Below are 17,936 nucleotides of genomic sequence, written 5' to 3'. Positions count from 1 at the left end.
TTCGTATATTTGTTGACTGATTGTATATCCTCTTCTGAGAAGTGTCTGTTCAGGTCCTTGGCCCATTATTTGATTGAATTTTTTTTGGGGGGTGCTTATCTTGTTGAGCTCTTTATATACCCTAGAGATTAGAGCTCTATCTGATGTGTGATGGGGTAAAAATTTATTCCCAGAATGTAGGCTCCCTCTTCACTTCACAGATTATTTTTTGCTGAGAAAAAAACTTTTCAGTTGAATTCATCCCATTTGTTGATTCTTGGTTTTAATTCTTGTGCTATAGGAATCTTATTAAGGAAGCTGGAGCCTAGCCCCACATGATGAAGATTAGGGCCTACTTTTTCTTCTATTAGATGCAGAATCTCTGGTTTAATTTCTAGATCCTTGATCCATTTTGAGTTAACTTTTGTGCATAGTGAGAGATAGGGATTCATTTTCATTTTATTGCATATGGATTTCCAGTTTTCCCAGCACCATTTGTTGAAGATGCTATCCTTGCTCCAGTGCTTGCTTTTGGACCTTTGTCTAACATGAGATAGTTGTAATTTTGTGGGTTAGTCTCTATATTCTCTATTCTGTACCATTGGTCTACAAGCCTGTTTTGGTTCCAGTACATTCTGCTTTTGCACTATTACTTTATAGTATAGTTTAAGATCTGGCATAGCGATACCACATGTTTCACTCTTCCTGCTTAGAATTCCTTTAGGTATTCTGGGTCTCTTATTTTTCCAGATTAATTTCATAACTGCTTTTTCTATTTCTATGAGGAATGCCATTGGGATTTTGATCAAAATTGCATTGAATCTGTAAAGTGCTTTTGGTAGTATGGTCATTTTAATAATATTATTTCTGCCTATCCATGATCAAGGTAGATCTTTCCATCTTCTAAGGTCTTGTTCTATTTCTCTCTTGAGAGTTCTGTAGTTTTCATTGTATAGATCTTTCACCTCTTTTTTAAAGTTGATTCCCAAGTATTTTATTTTTCTTGAGGATATTGTGAATGGGGTAGTTTTCCTCATTTTCTTTTCAGAAGATTTGTCACTGATATACAGAAATGCCTTTGATTTATGGGTGTTGATTTTATATCCTGCCACTTTGCTGAATTAATTTACTAGTTCTAGAAGTTTCCTTGTGAAGATTTTTGGGTCTTCTAGGTATAGAATCATATCATCATCAAATAGTACTAGTTTAAGTTCTTTTTTTCCTATAGATTTCCTTTAATTTATTTAATCTGTCTATTGTTTCTCTGGCCAGTGTTTCAAGAACTATGTTGATTAGAAGTGGTGAGAGAGGGCATCCCTGTCTTGTTCCAGATTTTAGAGGGAATGCCTTCAATTTTTCTCCATTTAGAATGATGCTGGCCTAAGGCTTAGCATAGATAGGTTTTGCAATGTTGAGGTAATTTCCTAATATCCCTAGTTTTTCTAGTGTTTTGAGCATAAAGGGGTGCTGTATTTTGTCAAATGCTGTTTCTGCATTTATCGAGATGATTCTGTGGCTCTTATCTTTAAGTCTATTGATGTGATGAATTACATTTATTGATTTCCTATGTTGAACCAACCTTGCATCTTGGGGATGAATCCCACTTGATCATGGTGCACGATCTTTTTGATATGTTTTTGTATCTGATTTGCCAGAATTTTATTGAGGATCTTTGCATCTATATTCATTAGAGATATTGGTCTGTAGTTTTCTTTCATTGAGGTGTCTTTCTCTAGTTTTGGAATCAGGGTGATATTGGCCTCATAGAATGAATTTGGAAGTATTCCCTCTTTTTCTATTTTATGAAATAGATTGAAGAGTACTGGTATTAGTTCTTCCTTAAAGGTCTTGTAAAACTTGGCTGTATATCTGTCCAGTCCTGGGCTTTATTTGGTTGGTAATCTTTTGATGGCTTCTTCTATTTTCTCACTTGATATTGGTCTGTTTAAGTTGTGTATATCTTCCTGACTCGATCTGGGTAGATCATATGACTTAAGGAATTTATTGATGCCTTCACTAACTTCTATTTTGTTAGAGTATAAGGTTTTAAAGTAATTTCTGATTATCTTCTGTATTTCTGTATCATCTGTTGTGATATTGCCTTTTTCATCTCATATGCTAGTAATTTGGGTTCTCGCTCTTCTTCTCTTCATTAGCTTGGCTAAGGATCTTATTTATTTTTTCAAAGAACTTTTAGTTTTATCATTTTTTGATTATTTCTTTTGTTTTGATTTCATTGATTTCAGCTTTGATTTTAATTATTTCTTGCCTTCTACTGCTTTTGCTGCTGATTTGTTCTTATTTTTCTAGGGCTTTGAGATGTAGTGTGAGGTCATTTATTTGTTGGCTTTTCTTCTTTTAAGGAATGAACTCCATGCAATGAATTTTTCTCTTAGTACTACTTTCATAGTGTCCCTGAGATTTTGATATGTTGTGTCTGTGTTCTCATTTACCTCTAAGAATTTTTAAATTTCCTCCTTGATGTCTTCTGTAACCCATTGTTCATTCAGTAGCATATTGTTCATTCTCCATGTGATGTAGGAATTTTTCTTTCTTATTTTATTGTTGATTTCCAATTTCATTCCACTATGAGCAGAAAAAATGCATGGTAGTATCTCTATTCCTTTGTATTTGCGAAGAGTTGCCCTATGGTATAATATATGGTCTATATTTGAGAAGGATCCATGTGCTTCTGAGAAGAAAGTGTATCCGCTTGATGTTGATAGATATATTCTATATATATGTCAATTAAGTCTAAGTTATTAATTGTGTAATTGAGTTCTATAGTTTCTTTATTCAACTTTTGTTTAGAAGATCTGTCCAGTGGTGAGAGAGGTGTTTTAAAATCACCCATGATTATTGTGTTGTGATCTATTTGACGCTTGAACTTGCGAATAGTTTGTTTGATGAACATAGCTGAACCATTGTTTGGGGCATATATATAAATGATTGTTATGTCTTGTTGGTGTATGGTTCACTTGAGTAGTATGTAATGTCCTTCTTTATCCCTTTTGATTAACTTTGGCTTGAAGTCTACTTTACTTTTTATGAGTATGGACATCCCTACTTGCTTCGGAGGTTCATGTGTGTGGTATAATTTTCCCCAACCTTTCACCTCCAGTCTGCGTATGTCTTTTCCTATAAAATGAGTCTCTTGTATGCAGTATATTGTTGGATCTTTTTTTTAAAATCCAGTCTACTAGCCTATGTCTTTTGATTGGTGAGTTTAACCCATTAACATTTAGGACTACTATTGAGATATGGTTTGAATTTCCAGTCATATTTGTTTATTTTTGTTATTTAACCTGACTTGATTTTCTCTTTGTTTAGTTTTTCCTTTTGTGTACTACTTCCCACTGTTGATTATCATTGTTATTTTTCATTTCCTCTTCATAAAATGTTTTGCCAAGGATGTTTTGAAGTGCTGGTTTTCTAGCTGCAAATTATTTTAACTTTTGTTTGTTGTGGAAGGTTTTTATTCATATTCAAACCTGAAGCTTAATTTTGCTGGGTACAAGATTCTTGGTTGGAACCCATTATCTTTCAGCATTTGAAATATGTTATTCTTGGATCTTCTAGCTTTCAGATCTGTGTTGAAAGATCAGCCATTAACCTAATTGGCTTTTCCATAAATGTAATCTTCTTCCTTTCTCTTGTGGATTTTAAAATTCTCTCCTTGTTCTGTATGTTGGGCCTGTTCATTATAATGTGTTGTGGTGTGGATCTTTTGTGATTTTGCACATTTGACGTCCTGTAGGCTTATAGGATTTGGATTTTCGTTTCATTCTTCATGTCTGGAAAGTGTTCTAATATTATTTCATTGAACAGATTGCTCATTACTTTGGTTTGGACCTCTATACCTTCCTCTATCCCAATAACTCTTAAATTTGTTCTCTTTATGCTATCACATATTTCTTGGATGTTCTGCTCTTAATTTTTTATCACTTGCACTGTGCTGTCTATGTTCTTTTCAAGATGATATACTTTGTTTTTGTTGTCTGATGTCCTATCTTCTAAGTGGTCTACCCTGCTGGTTATACTCTTATTTGAGTTCTTAATTTGCTTTATCATTTCTTTCATTTCTTGGATTTCTGTTTGGTGTGTTTGCATAACCTCTATCTTCCTGTAGAGTTGATCTTTTGCTTCTTGGATTTCCTTATGTAATTCATGGTCAAAGTGATCTTTCATTGTCTGCATTTGTTGTCTAATGTCTTCTCTGAGACTCCAGAACATCTGACCCATGTATATTCTGAAATCTTTATCTGTCATTTTTTCTGCTGCACATGTTACCTCTTCTAATGTTGTATTGTCTTTCTTTGTGGTCCTTTCTTTCCTTGTCTTTTCATGATGCTCACATTTCTTTCAAGCTCTGTGTGACTGTTGTATTATTGTTTTTCCCCTATAGATTTGTATTGCTCTTGTATAGTTCTGAGATCTCTCCTTTGTGTGGAAAAACAATGTTAACAGTTCCCAGTATCAACATCACATCATCTCTGGGCAAGTTTTTGTTATTAATACATTTATAGTTAGTCTCTATGTCTAGAGATGTTGGATTCAATTATTATTTAAAATATAGTCATTAATTTATTACAAGGCATACAGTTTCTGGTGGCTTATAGAGAACTGAGGGTTGGGCATAGGATGTTATGTTAAGGAGGAAAGATGTGAGAGTATGGGATTAATATATCTTGACAACTTTGGAAAGGTACTCTAATGAAGTGGGTTATTAGCAGGAGAGTAGACAGTACTTAGGGTAGACAAGTACATGGGAGGACAAGAAGCATAGAAACAAACACCTATTTGAATTTAGTAAATTCCACATAGTAGAAATAGTAACATTTGGGAGGTTTAGAGAAGAAGAGAGGAGGAAGAAAAATAAAAAGAAAAGAAGAAAAAAGGGGGGGGAGAGAAAGGAATGAAAAGAAAAAGAAAGAAAAAAGGAAAAAGATAAAAAGAAATAAGAGCAAAAAAATAAAAAGAAAAAAAAAAACACTTTTAGAATTGTTTTCTTCTCTTCCAGTTGTTGGCAGTTGTGCATTCCAGGTTGAGTCTCTGCCCTCAGGGTAATGAAAGCAACCCATTTGAGAAGGCTCTCCCTCACCTGCCTTTGCCTTTCCAGTCCCAGTTTCTTTGGATTGCTCCTGGTCTCTATCCCCCTCCTGTCTCCTGCCCACCAGGTCCCAATTGTGGGATCTCTTGTCAACATTCCTTGGTTCACTCCGGGCAGGGGGGGCAGGCAGTGCCCTGGCCACAGCGGGCTCCTGATTGATTGAGCGCTATCTCTATGCTGGGTAGTCACCACATCATCACAGCTGGGGAGAGGGCAAGTTGAAAACCAGTAACCTGTTCTGTCATATTCCCTCTGATAGCCATGCCCATCAAAAGCTGGTGAGAATGCTTTTGAGTTATCACAGCTGGGGAGGGGGGGCGCTGGTTACTACACACCTGTTCAGATGCTCATCTGAGTTATCAGCTACAACCACCAAAAGTTGACTATAGAGATTTTCTTAGATGGCGACCACCCATTTCCCTCTTAGGGTGTCCAGTGAGTTGGAGAGAGTTGGGCTGTTCCTATGTAATGTCCAGAACTCCGTCCTCTGTCCAGTGTCCTGCGTTGATGCAGGTCACAATCTGGCATGCTTCAGACCTGAAGGGGCAAATATCCACATCTCTGCACTGCCAGAAAGCTGCCAGTTCAAACTCCATAAATTTGGGGGCGGATTCCAGCACCGTGCTGCTGGCCACTTCCATGTCAAAGAGTGACTCCACTTTCCCCACGATCTGCATGGCTCTTGCAACAATCCGCTGTTTAGGATCCTGTCACATGCTCCAAGCAGCTTAAATTTGTCAGTGGGAGCCCTTGTGGGGAAACACGTCTGACTGTTCCCTCGGAGTCCTACACAGAGCTGCCAGTAACGGGTCTCCTCTACTCCGCCATCTTAGAATTCTCTCCCAAATACTTGAATTTTAAAAAATGACCATGAGACATTGCTGATCTTAAAAGAAAAATGCAAATTCAGAAGTTACATAATTTGCTAAATGATTATTTATTATTATAGAAAAACAGAAAACAATGCATTCCCCAAAAGATGTAATGATAACAAGATAAATCCAAATATCTGTATTTATCTATCAATCTATATTACTTGCATTAACATTTTGTGGTAAGTAAAACAATTGCTATTTGAATAAGAAAATTTCAAAAATATTTATGAAATATATATCAGAGTATTGTGAACTGTAGTCCCTCTACTAAAACACTAGAGTTTATTGTGTGTGTCTGTATTTGGGAACACATTATCTAATATTCCACTCTAGTATTTCCATTCTGCCCTTCTTAGCTTGTAGCATTCCCTATTTTACATTTCAATTGTTTTATTTAAGAGTCTACATAGAAGAGAGAAAATGCAGAATTTGCATTTCTGTTTGACACTTATTTCAATTAACATATTGTATTCCAGTTCCATTTGTTTTTGCAGTCAATTACAAAATATCATTCTATTATATGACTGAATAAAATTTCACTGTGTATACACAGTACATCTTCGTTAGTCAATTATCGACTGATGGACATCTATGTTGATTCCATATCTTAGCTATGTTTTTACTATTAGTACAGCAACAAAAATGGGTATGGAGGTGTCCCTTTGATATGCTGTATAATTTCTTTGAGTATATACTCAGAAATAGGATAGCTGGATCATATGGTAGATTTCTTTTTGGTTTCTTCTGGAGCTTCCATGCTATTCTTCATAGTGTCTATACTAATTTAAACTCTGACCTATAGTTTCCAAGAGTTACCTTTTATCTCCATCCTTACCAAACTTTATTATATTTTTCTTTTTTAACAATAACCATTTTAACTAGATGATACTCATTGTGATGTTGACTTACATTTCTCTGATGACTAATGAAATTGAGGATTTTATTCATAAATTTGCTAATAGAATTCCTTTTGAGAAGTATAATCTTTGTCCATTTTAAATTGAGTTATATATGTTTTTGTGCTCATTCAATTTTTTAAATTTCCTTGTATTTTATGGATTTAATCAGTTTTCAGATGAATAATTGAATTATTTCTTCCATTCTACAGGTTGTTTCTTTACATGTTGATAAAAATAATAAGACATTTATAGATTGGTGTACTTTTCTTATTTATTTTAACTATTTTACCCTATAAAATAACCACAGTACAATTCACTACATTAGTATAAAACTCATTCTCACTAGCTCTTTGAAAGAGAAAACAATTCTACAAAGTCTTAAACCTACCTCAAAATGTCAAGTATAGGGTTGGGTGGTGGCTCATTGGTAGAGTGCTTACTTAACACATTTGAGACACTGTGCTTGATCTTCAGCACCACATAAAAATAAGTAAATAAAATAAAGGTATTGTGTCAATCTACAAATAAAAAACAAACAAATAAATAAGTAAATATCAAGTATATTAACAATTTCTGATTATTCAATATGCAGTTTTCAATAAAATTAGTTCTGATATGAGTCTGTGGCAAATACTTGTCAAAACACTTATATAAGTTTTCTCTATGAGAATAGATTTATTTAATCAGTAAATTTGTTTACACTTCATAGTGCTAAAATTCACATCTTAGCATTGGTTGCACATAATCACAGGTAATTGGGATATTTGTCATGTACTGGTTATTTAACAATTGGTCAAATTTATTTTAATGATGTCTTGTATTTAATTTAAAACACAAAGCTATTATAACTAAAATAATATACCACATACCACACAGAGATATAGATTCTTATTTCTGAAACTTAGTAGACAAAGAAATTCTGACTACAGTAATTCAAGAAGACTAGATCATTTTAAAACTTTATCAAAGTCTCAAATATTAATGAAAAATTTTTCAGTGATGAAAAGTCCTCAATAACATTGATTGATCAACCTTTTTAAGGGCAAAAAAAGCTGTATTTCATCAGAAGGTTTAGACATTGATAAATTTATCACACAGAAACCTTTCTGGTATTCAGCCCATACAACAGTGAAATGTTGCCTGTTGTGAGAATTTACAGCCATAATATGAGATTCATAGCCCATCCTTTTATTTATTATAGAAGTCTCCAGAACACTAGCAAAGTCATAAATGATGAATTAAATCCCAAAAATGTAGTTGCAATTCAATCCAGCACTTCCCTTAGTGTAAAACTAAAACAAAAATGTTTGGGAAATAATTATAAGCAATATAATTTGGTTTTTATAATTCAGTAACTAATTTATTAGAATAAAATATATAAGGTTGTTATTTAATTATCCAAGTTAATTTATTAGATCAATTGGAAACATTTTTTGAAAAACTGGGTACAGTTCCTACTTGGCATGGTTTAACATACAGAGCTAAGTACAGCTTTCCAGAATTTTTGCTTCAGTTATAATGGAAATTAATGTGAAAATAGATGTTGAAATGCAGTCTTAGAACAGGTTCTATTTTTTTTAATTAAGTCCATATATAATTTCGTATTGCAAAGTTCATTCTGCCTTTTCAGATTAACCTATGCTTCAGAAAGATTCTAACAAGTATGGAATTTCTATTTATTTTCTAAAATTATTTCTAAGCTCAACAAAAACTACAGGAACAAGTGATTATTAATAAAAATTCCCTTTGAATTAATGATTTAGTAGTGATAATGTTTATGGCAAAAAAAATAGACAAAACTTCGAAAACTAAAACTTAAATAAAAATAAACATACTTACTAATAAAAAATTTTTAAAAATGATTTTAGTTTTCATCTAGCTACATAAAAGATTATTTATATTAAAATTCATGGAAGATACAGAATGACACCTAGAATGGAAACAATGAAATATCCATCATTAAAATGAGAAATAAATGTCACTAACCCCTAAATTATTATTTAGTTTGGTCATTTCAATACAATTAAAAATTTTATAATGTATAAATTGTTAATAAATCCTCATGATGTAAAAATTTTAAATGTCACACACAAAAAAATGATAAAGTGAAATTTATTCTTAGCTACAATGTTTCTCAGGTGAAAATGGTAGTAACTAAATTTATATCACAAAAACAATCTGGTAATAATTATAAATATAAACTAGTAATTATTCCTTAGAAAATAGGATTAAAAGAAGAAAGAATGAAATTTTATTTTTACAGCAAAGCTATAAATATTAATAAAGTTGAGAGGTTGGTAGGAAATAAAAAAAGCATAGTAAAGAGCTATAAGTAATATGTACTTAACAACATGTGAAATAAAAATCATATACATATGTAATTATATACATATAATACACATATGCAATTATGGATACCACTTAAGTAATTGAAAGAATTCAATGTATTAAATGAAGACAAAGGGAACACAAGATGGGTTATGAATGAAGGTGGTTATGAACACCCTATGTCCTTGTGACCACTTGTAGAAAGGAGAACTGCAATACCATGGGCAGTCTCTTCTGAATCCGTTATGACTATATCTGCATGTGTTTGTGTGTAGTGGATGTCATCCCTCTCTTACCTCCTTCATTTAACTCGATACGTATGAACCTTATATTATAGTATTTTAAAATTATTAATTTATATAGTATTATTTATGCAATACATATTTAGGCAATGAGAAAAGTACTTTGGGTTGTACATAAGAAGATCTATCATATTAGGGAGAACTATGATCTCTTTACAACTCATTTGTAGATTGAGTAGGGTTTATGGAGATGTATGGGTCCTAAATTGACAAAAGGTAGAATTGTCATGGCGAGTTTTATGTGTTAACTTGGAGGTATTTTTTTTAACTTGGTAAACCTTTAGATTAGTAAATTTTATACAAAAAATGAAATTGTATTCTTTGACCATATATTAAAATGAACTAAAATGGGCATATGATCTGAAGCCCCAAAACATTTTAGACAAAATATAGAAATAATAATAATAATAATAATAATAATAATAATAAATGGGCCCAATGAATAGAAGAATTAAGATGTTCTCTTGTTAAGTGAAATAAACCAGACTCAGAAACTCAAGAGTATGCTTTCTCTCATATGTGGAAGCTAGAGAGGAAAAAAAAGGAACCTCATGAAAGTAGAATGTAGAAGATGAGCAGGGGGAAGGAGGAGAGGGAAAGGGGAGGTATTGGAGAATGAAATTTATCAAATTTTCTTATATGCATGTACAAATAGATATCAATCCCACTATTATGTATAGTTGTAATGCACCAATATTTTTTAAATAAAGGCAAGTTTAATCAGATATATTGATATAAAAGTATTCACTCATAATTTATTAACTTATTTTCATTTATTCATTTGATCAACATCCTATTATTATAAATACCAAACAATTTACACTTATAATTAAATCTAAGCACACTTGGCAAGCTTGTCTATATTTTAAACAGACATATATAACTAAATATAAATTCTATGACAGTCTGATATTTCAGTAAAACTTGAGAAGGTAGCTCAATATCTGGACATTCCGTACCCTAACGAGACAACTAAGCTGATGCAAAATAGGACTGATGTAATTTTTTTGGTTACAATGTATTCTTGAAAGTTCCTTTATTGGACTCCAAGGTGGCTGCATATAGAGTGCATCACACCCCGTGTACCTCGTCACTGAGCAGGTGAATAACGAGTTAGAACGACAAAAAACTATCTTGTTAGGAATTTAAAGCAAAATTGTGGTGCACCGAAACCTAGAAGAAGGATTTCCAGCACCGAGGTCCGGTAATTGAGCCTCAAACACGAGACAACTGTGCAACCGGAGATCCAGCCTGACTGATCCCCGCGGCCTGCCCCACAGCTACAGACAGCAGGGCACCGCCGAGAAGCGACCAGCAAGCACAGAGAAACATTGCTATGGATTCTGTGGAATCCTGCAGGCTGTGTACTCACTGAGCCCTGGGCTGAGTTCGGGATTTCAGATGGGGAAGGAAGCCACTCTCCGACAGATTGCAACAATAAAACAGGTGTGTGTTACTCAGCCCATCTCTCATACAGCGGGGAATTCGCATAAAATCTCTCCTAGGCTTTCCGGGGGAGGGATTATCAGAGCGAGCCTGCATAAAGACATGGGGAAAGCTAGAGACACCTGACCTCCAACTCCCCCTCCCATCAGCGGCGTAAACGAAACCTGTCTTGCCAGTGCTGGGGGAGGGGCAAGCAGAAAAAATCAAAACAATAGAGTGCCGGGGTTCCCAATAGCCACCCTCCATGCCCAGCAAACGGCAGGCCCAGAGTACAGTTTGAACTGCCGAGAGGCATCACTTAGGGGAAGACTGGTCTAACAGGAGAAGCCAGGACTAGCAGGAGAAACCAGGGGACTAGAGGCCAGGCCCTCGCGACTGGGCGGCTGGAGACCACATGCTCGCCAGCGACAGCCCACCCGCTGCCAGCATGTCTGGGCAGCTGGAGAATGCCTGCCCGCTGACGACTGGGAGCTGAAACCAACCGGAGACAGTCCAGTCCCACCCCCCAATTCAGACACCCCGGCAAGGAACCTGGGGCCCGCCATAGCAGAGAGGTGAGGTCACTGGAGCTCAGCCGTCGGAATTCCTTCCCAGCGGAATCCACTTTAGCAGGCACAGTCTACCAACACAAATGAGAGACAACAGAGATATACAAAACCAAAACAAATCTATAGGAGAGAGCAGAAACACAGCAATGAAATAGAGCTGGAAAGTAATGTGAACAGAATGAAAAAACAGGGGAAAAAAGGAGTAAAAACAATGCAGGACAACTTAAATCTACAGGAGGACCTAGAAGCATCAGAAACATGGATAGAGAAAGAACTCAAGGCATACCTAACTCAGATGGAAAGGAATATTAGAGAACACATGAGACAGCAAGTTCAAGCAATGAAAGTATATTTTTTAAATGAATTAAACAAACAAATTCAAATGGCAAACAACGAGCTTTACCAGGAGATAGAGATCTTAAAAAAAAAATCAAACAGTAATCCTAGAAATGCAGGAAACTATAAACCAAATTAAAAACTCAAACGAGAATATTTCAAATAGACTAGATCAAGTAGAAGTCAGAACATCGGATAATGAAGACAAAGTTTATCAACTTGAAAAGAATATAGTCAACACAGAAAAGATGCTTAAATCTCATGAGCAATCTATTCAAGAGATATGGGATGTCATAAAAAAACAAATTTGAGAGTCATTGGGATAGAAGAAGGCATAGAAATTCAAACCAAAGGAATGGACAGCATATTAAATGAAATAATTCTAGAAAACTTCCCAGAGATGAAAGATGGAATGGGTTGCCAAATACTGGAAGCCTACAGGACCCCAAACATTCAAAACCATAATAGATCAAATCCAAGACATATAATTATGAAGATAGCCAACATACAGAACAAGGAGAGAATATTAAAGGCTACGAGAGAAAGGGGGCAGATTACATTCAGAGGTAAACCAATTAGGTTAACGACTGATTTTTCATCACAGACTTTGAAAGCAAGAAGATCCTGGAAAAATGTATATCAAATGCTGAAAAATAATGGATTCCAACCAAGAATACTGTATCCAGCAAAATTAAGCTTCAGATTTGACAATGAAATTAAAATCTTTCACGATAAACAAAAGCTAAAAGAATTCGCAGCCAGAAAACCACCACTGCAAAGCATTTTGAGCAAACTACTACATGAAGAGGAATTGAAAAATAGTGCCCAAAACTAACAGCGGGAGGTATATCAGTAAAGGGGGAGGAAAATAACCAAAAGGTAAAAACTAGGCAAACTGAAATAAATAAATAAATAAACATGACTGGAAGTATAAACAATATTTCAATTGTAACCTTAAATGTTAATGGCCTAAATTCACCAATCAAGAGACATAGGCTAGTATCGTGGATAAAAAAAAAAAAAAAAAAAAAAAAAAAAAAAAAAAAAAAATCCAACAATATGCTGCCTTCAGGGGACTCAAAGGATAGGAAAACACATACACAGGCTGAAGGTAAAAGGTTGGGAAAAATCATACCACTCACATGGCCCTCAGAAGCAAGCAGGAGTGGCCATACTCATATCAAATAAAATCAACTGCAAACCTAAGTTAATCAAAAGGGATAAAGAAGGACACTATATACTGTTAAAATGAACCATCCACCAACAAGACATAACAATTATCAATTTGTATGTACCAAACAATGGTGCTGCAACATTCATAAAACTCTCCTCAAGTTCAAGAGTCAAATAAACCACAAGACAATAATTATGGGTGACTTCAACACACTGCTCTTGCCATTAGACAGATCCTCTAGACAAAAGCTGAATAAAGAAACTATACAACTCAGTAGCACAATCAATAACCTAGACTTAACCGACATATGTAGAATATATCAACCATCATCAAGTGGATACACATTCTTCTCAGCAGCACATGGATCCTACTCAAAGATAGACCATATATTATGCCATAGGACAACTCCTAGTAAATATAAATGTGTGGAGATAATACCATGCACCATAGCTGATCATGGAATGAAACTGGAAATCAATGATAAAAGAAGGAAGGGAAAATCCTACATCACATGGAAAATAAACAATATGTTACTGAATGATCAATGGGTTACAGGAGACAAAAAGGAGGAGATAAAAAAATTCTTAGACACAAATGACAATACAGACACAACATACCGGAATCTATGGGACACACTGAAAGCAGTTTTAAGAGGGAAATTCATTTCTTGGAGTTCTTTCCTCAAAAAAAGAAAAAACCAACAAATAAATGACCTCACACTACACCTCAAAAACCTAGAAAAGAAAGAGCAAAACAACAGCAAATGTAGTAGAAGGCAAGAAATAATTGAAATCAGAGCAGATATCAACAAAATTGAAACAAAAAAAAAACATTGAAAAAATAAATAAGATCGACAGGCCCTTAGCCATGCTAACAAAGAGGAGGGAGAACTCAAATTACTAACATGCGGGATGAAAAAGGTAATATCACAACAGACACTACAGAAATACAGAAGATAATTAGAATGTATTTTGAAACGCTATATTCCAATAAAATAGAAGATAGTGAAGATATCGATAAATTTCTTAAGTCATACGGTCTGCCCTGATTGAGTCAGGAGGATACACACAAATTAAACAGACCAATAACAAAGGAAGAAATTGAAGAAGCCATCAAAAGACTACCAACCAAGAATAGCCCTGGACTGGATGGGTATAGAGCGGAGTTTTACAAAACCTTTAAAGAAGAATTAATACCAATACTTTTCAAGCTATTTCAAGAAACAGAAAAAGAAGGAGCTCTTCCAAATTCTTTCTATGAGGCCAACATCACCCTGATCCTGAAACCAGACAAAGAAAATTCAAAGAAAGAAAACTACAGACCAATATCTCTAATGAACTTAGATGCAAAAATTCTCAATAAAATCCTGGTGAATTGAATACAAAAGCATATCAAAAAAATTGTGCACCATGTTCCAGTAGGATTTATCCCTGCAATGCAAGGCTGGTTCAATATACGGAAATCAATAAATGCTATTCACCACATCAATAGACTTAAAGATAAGAACCATATGATCATCTCAATAGATGCAGAAAAAGCATTCGACAAAGTAAAACATTCCTTTATGTTCAAAACACTAGAAAAACTAGGGATAACAGGAACTTACCTCAACATTGTAAAAGCTATATATGCTAAACCTCAGGCTAGCATCATCCTAAATGGAGAAAAACTGAAGGCATTCCCTCTAAAATCTGGAACAAGACAGAGATGCCTTCTATCACCATTTCTATGCAATTTAGTTCTTGAAATACTAGCCAGAGCAATTAAACAGACAAAAGAAATTAAAGGCATAAAAATAGGAAAAGAAGAACTTATATTATCACTATTTGCGGATGACATGATAACATATTTAACAGACAAAAATGGGTCTACAAAGAAACTGCTAGAGTTAATAAATGAATTCAGCAAAGTGGCAAGATATAAAATCAACATGCATAAATCAAAGGCATTCCTGTATATCAGCAACAAAACTTCTGAAATGGAAATGAGGAAAACCACTCCATTCACAATATCCTCTAAGAAAATAAGACACTTGGGAATCAACCTAACAAAAGAGGTGAAAGATTTATACAATGAAAACTACAGAACCCTAAAGAGAGAGATAGAAGAAGATCTTAGAAGATGGAAAAATGTACCCTGTTCATGGATAGGCAGAACTAACATCATCAAAATGGCGATATTACCCAAAGTTCTCTACAGGTTTAATGCGATGCCAATCAAAATTCCAACAGCATTTCTTGTAGAAATAGATAAAGCAATCATGAAATTCATATGGAAAAACAAAAGACCCAGAATAGCAAAAGCAATTCTAAGCAGGAAGTGTGAATCTGGAGGTATAGCGATACCAGAGTTCAAACTGTACTACAAAGCAATAGTAACAAAAACAGCATGGTACTGGTACCAAACAGGCAGGTGGACCAATGGTACAGAATAGAGAACACAGAGACCAATCCACAAAATTACAACTTTCTTATATTTGATAAAGGAGCTAAAAGCATGCAATGGAGGAAGGATAGCATCTTCAACAAACGGTGCTGGGAAAATTGGAAATCCATATGCAACAAAATGAAACTGAATCCCTTTCTCTCGCCGTGCACAAAAGTTAACTCAAAATGGATCAAGGAGCTTGATATCAAATCAGAAACTCTGCGCCTGATAGAAGATAAAGTTGGCTCCGATCTACATACTGTGGGGTCGGGCTCCAAATTCCTTAATAGGACACCCATAGCACAAGAGTTAACAACTAGAATCAACAAATGGGACTTAATTAAACTTAAAAGTTTTTTTCTCAGCAAAAGAAACAATAAGAGAGGTAAATAGGGAGCCTACATCCTGGGAACAAATTTTTACGCCTCACACTTCAGATAGAGCCCTAATATCCAGAGTATACAAAGAACTCAAAAAATTAGACAATAAGATAACAAATAATCCAATCAACAAATGGGCCAAGGACCTGAACAGACACTTCTCAGAGGAGGATATACAATCAATCAACAAGTACATGAAAAAATGCTCACCATCTCTAGCAGTCAGAGAAATGCAAATCAAAACGACCCTAAGATACCATCTCACTCCAGTAAGATTGGCAGCCACTATGAAGTCAAACAACAACAAGTGCTGGAGAGGATGTGGAGAAAAGTGTACACTTGTACATTGCTGGTGGGACTGCAAATTGGTGCGGCCAATTTGGAAAGCAGTTTGGAGATTCCTGGGAAAGCTGGGAATGGAACCACCATTTGACCCTGCTATTGCCCTTCTCGGACTATTCCCTGAAGACCTTAAAAGAGCATGCTACAGGGACAATGCCACATCGATGTTCATAGCAGCACAATTCACAATAGCTAGACTGTGGAACCAACCCAGATGCCCTTCAATAGATGAATGGATAAAAAAAAATGTGGCATTTATACACAATGGAGTATTACACAGCACTAAAAAATGACAAAATCATGGAATTTGCAGTGAAATGGATGGCATTAGAGCAGATTATGCTAAGCGAAGCTAGCCAATCCTTAAAAAACAAATGCCAAATGTCTTCTTTGCTATAAAGAGAGCAACTAAGAACATAACAGGGAGGAAGAGCATGAGGAAAAGATTAACATTAAACATAGACGAGTGGGGGGAGAAAAAGGGAGAGAGAAGGGAAAGCATATGGAAATGGTAGGAGACCCTCAATGTTACACAAATTACATATAAGAAGTTGTGAGGGGAAACGGGGGGGGAACAAGGGAGAGAATTGAACAATAGCAGATGAGGTAGAGAGGGATGTTGGGAGGGGAGGGGGAAAAGTAGGGGATAGGAAAGGTAGCAGAATACAACAGTCACTAATATGCCATTATGTAAAAATGTGAGTGTGTAACTGATGTGATCCTGCAATTTGTATTTGGGGTAAAAATGGGAGTTCATAACCCACTTGAGTCAAATGTATGAAAGATGATATATGATGAGCTTTGTAATGTTTTGAACAACCAATAAATAAAAGCAATAATAAAGCGCAGATTAAAAAAAAAAAAAGTCTTATGCATCTATACCACTCCATACCCAGGTTTATAGTAGCGTAATTCACAAGCAACCTGGGTGTCCATCAAAAGATGAATGATAAAGAAAATGTGATATATATATATATATATATATATATATATATATATATATATACATATACATATACATATACATACATACATACATACACACACACAATGGAGTTTTATTCAGCTATAAAGAAAAAGGAAATTATGTCATTTGCAGGAAAATGGATGGAATTAGAGACTATTATGTTAAACAAAATAAGCCAAAAAAAAAAAAAAAAGAAAGTTCCTTTATTAAGTAAAGGTTAAATTTTGACAAGGATTTTACTAAAATAAATGGATTTAGAATTTTGGCAATGCATGCTATAGTTGATATCCTTGGATAGGAATGAAAACCCAAAATATAACCAGACTTAGAAAGTGGGTAATAGATGAAGGAATACATATTTAACATCAAATAACTTAGAGATCACAAAGAATACTAAGTGTGTGCATCAATATTTCAGGTGGGCTTTTATCTGCAGTATGTTGTGTGAACTGTTGTCTTGTTTTTTTTTCCCCATCATCCAGTGTTATTAAATTCAGAATTTTGAAGCTTTTGCTTCAGATTGTTTTAAAGTTAAATGATAATAAATACAATCATAGTCCCTTGTTCCATTATCTTATGTATCTGTCTTGATTTTGTGATTTACTACTTTAATTTGTTTTATATTATTATTAAAAATATATTTTGACAAAATATGCATATTTTTAATATTTTACAACAGCATACACAGTATATTGTACTTCCTATATTGTTCGGAACTTGTTTTGACATTTAAAAATGTGTTTTTAAAATAATCAATTTTTATATATGCATCTATAGTTCATTAATTTTTAGTGCTGTAAAACATTTATTATATGTACCTCAA

This window comes from Spermophilus citellus, assembly GCF_964194105.1.
Source record: "Spermophilus citellus genome assembly, chromosome: 8".
Classification (NCBI taxonomy): Eukaryota; Metazoa; Chordata; class Mammalia; order Rodentia; family Sciuridae; genus Spermophilus; species Spermophilus citellus.
The sequence above is the reverse complement of the archived record's forward strand: the minus strand, read 5'-3'. Positions refer to the sequence as shown.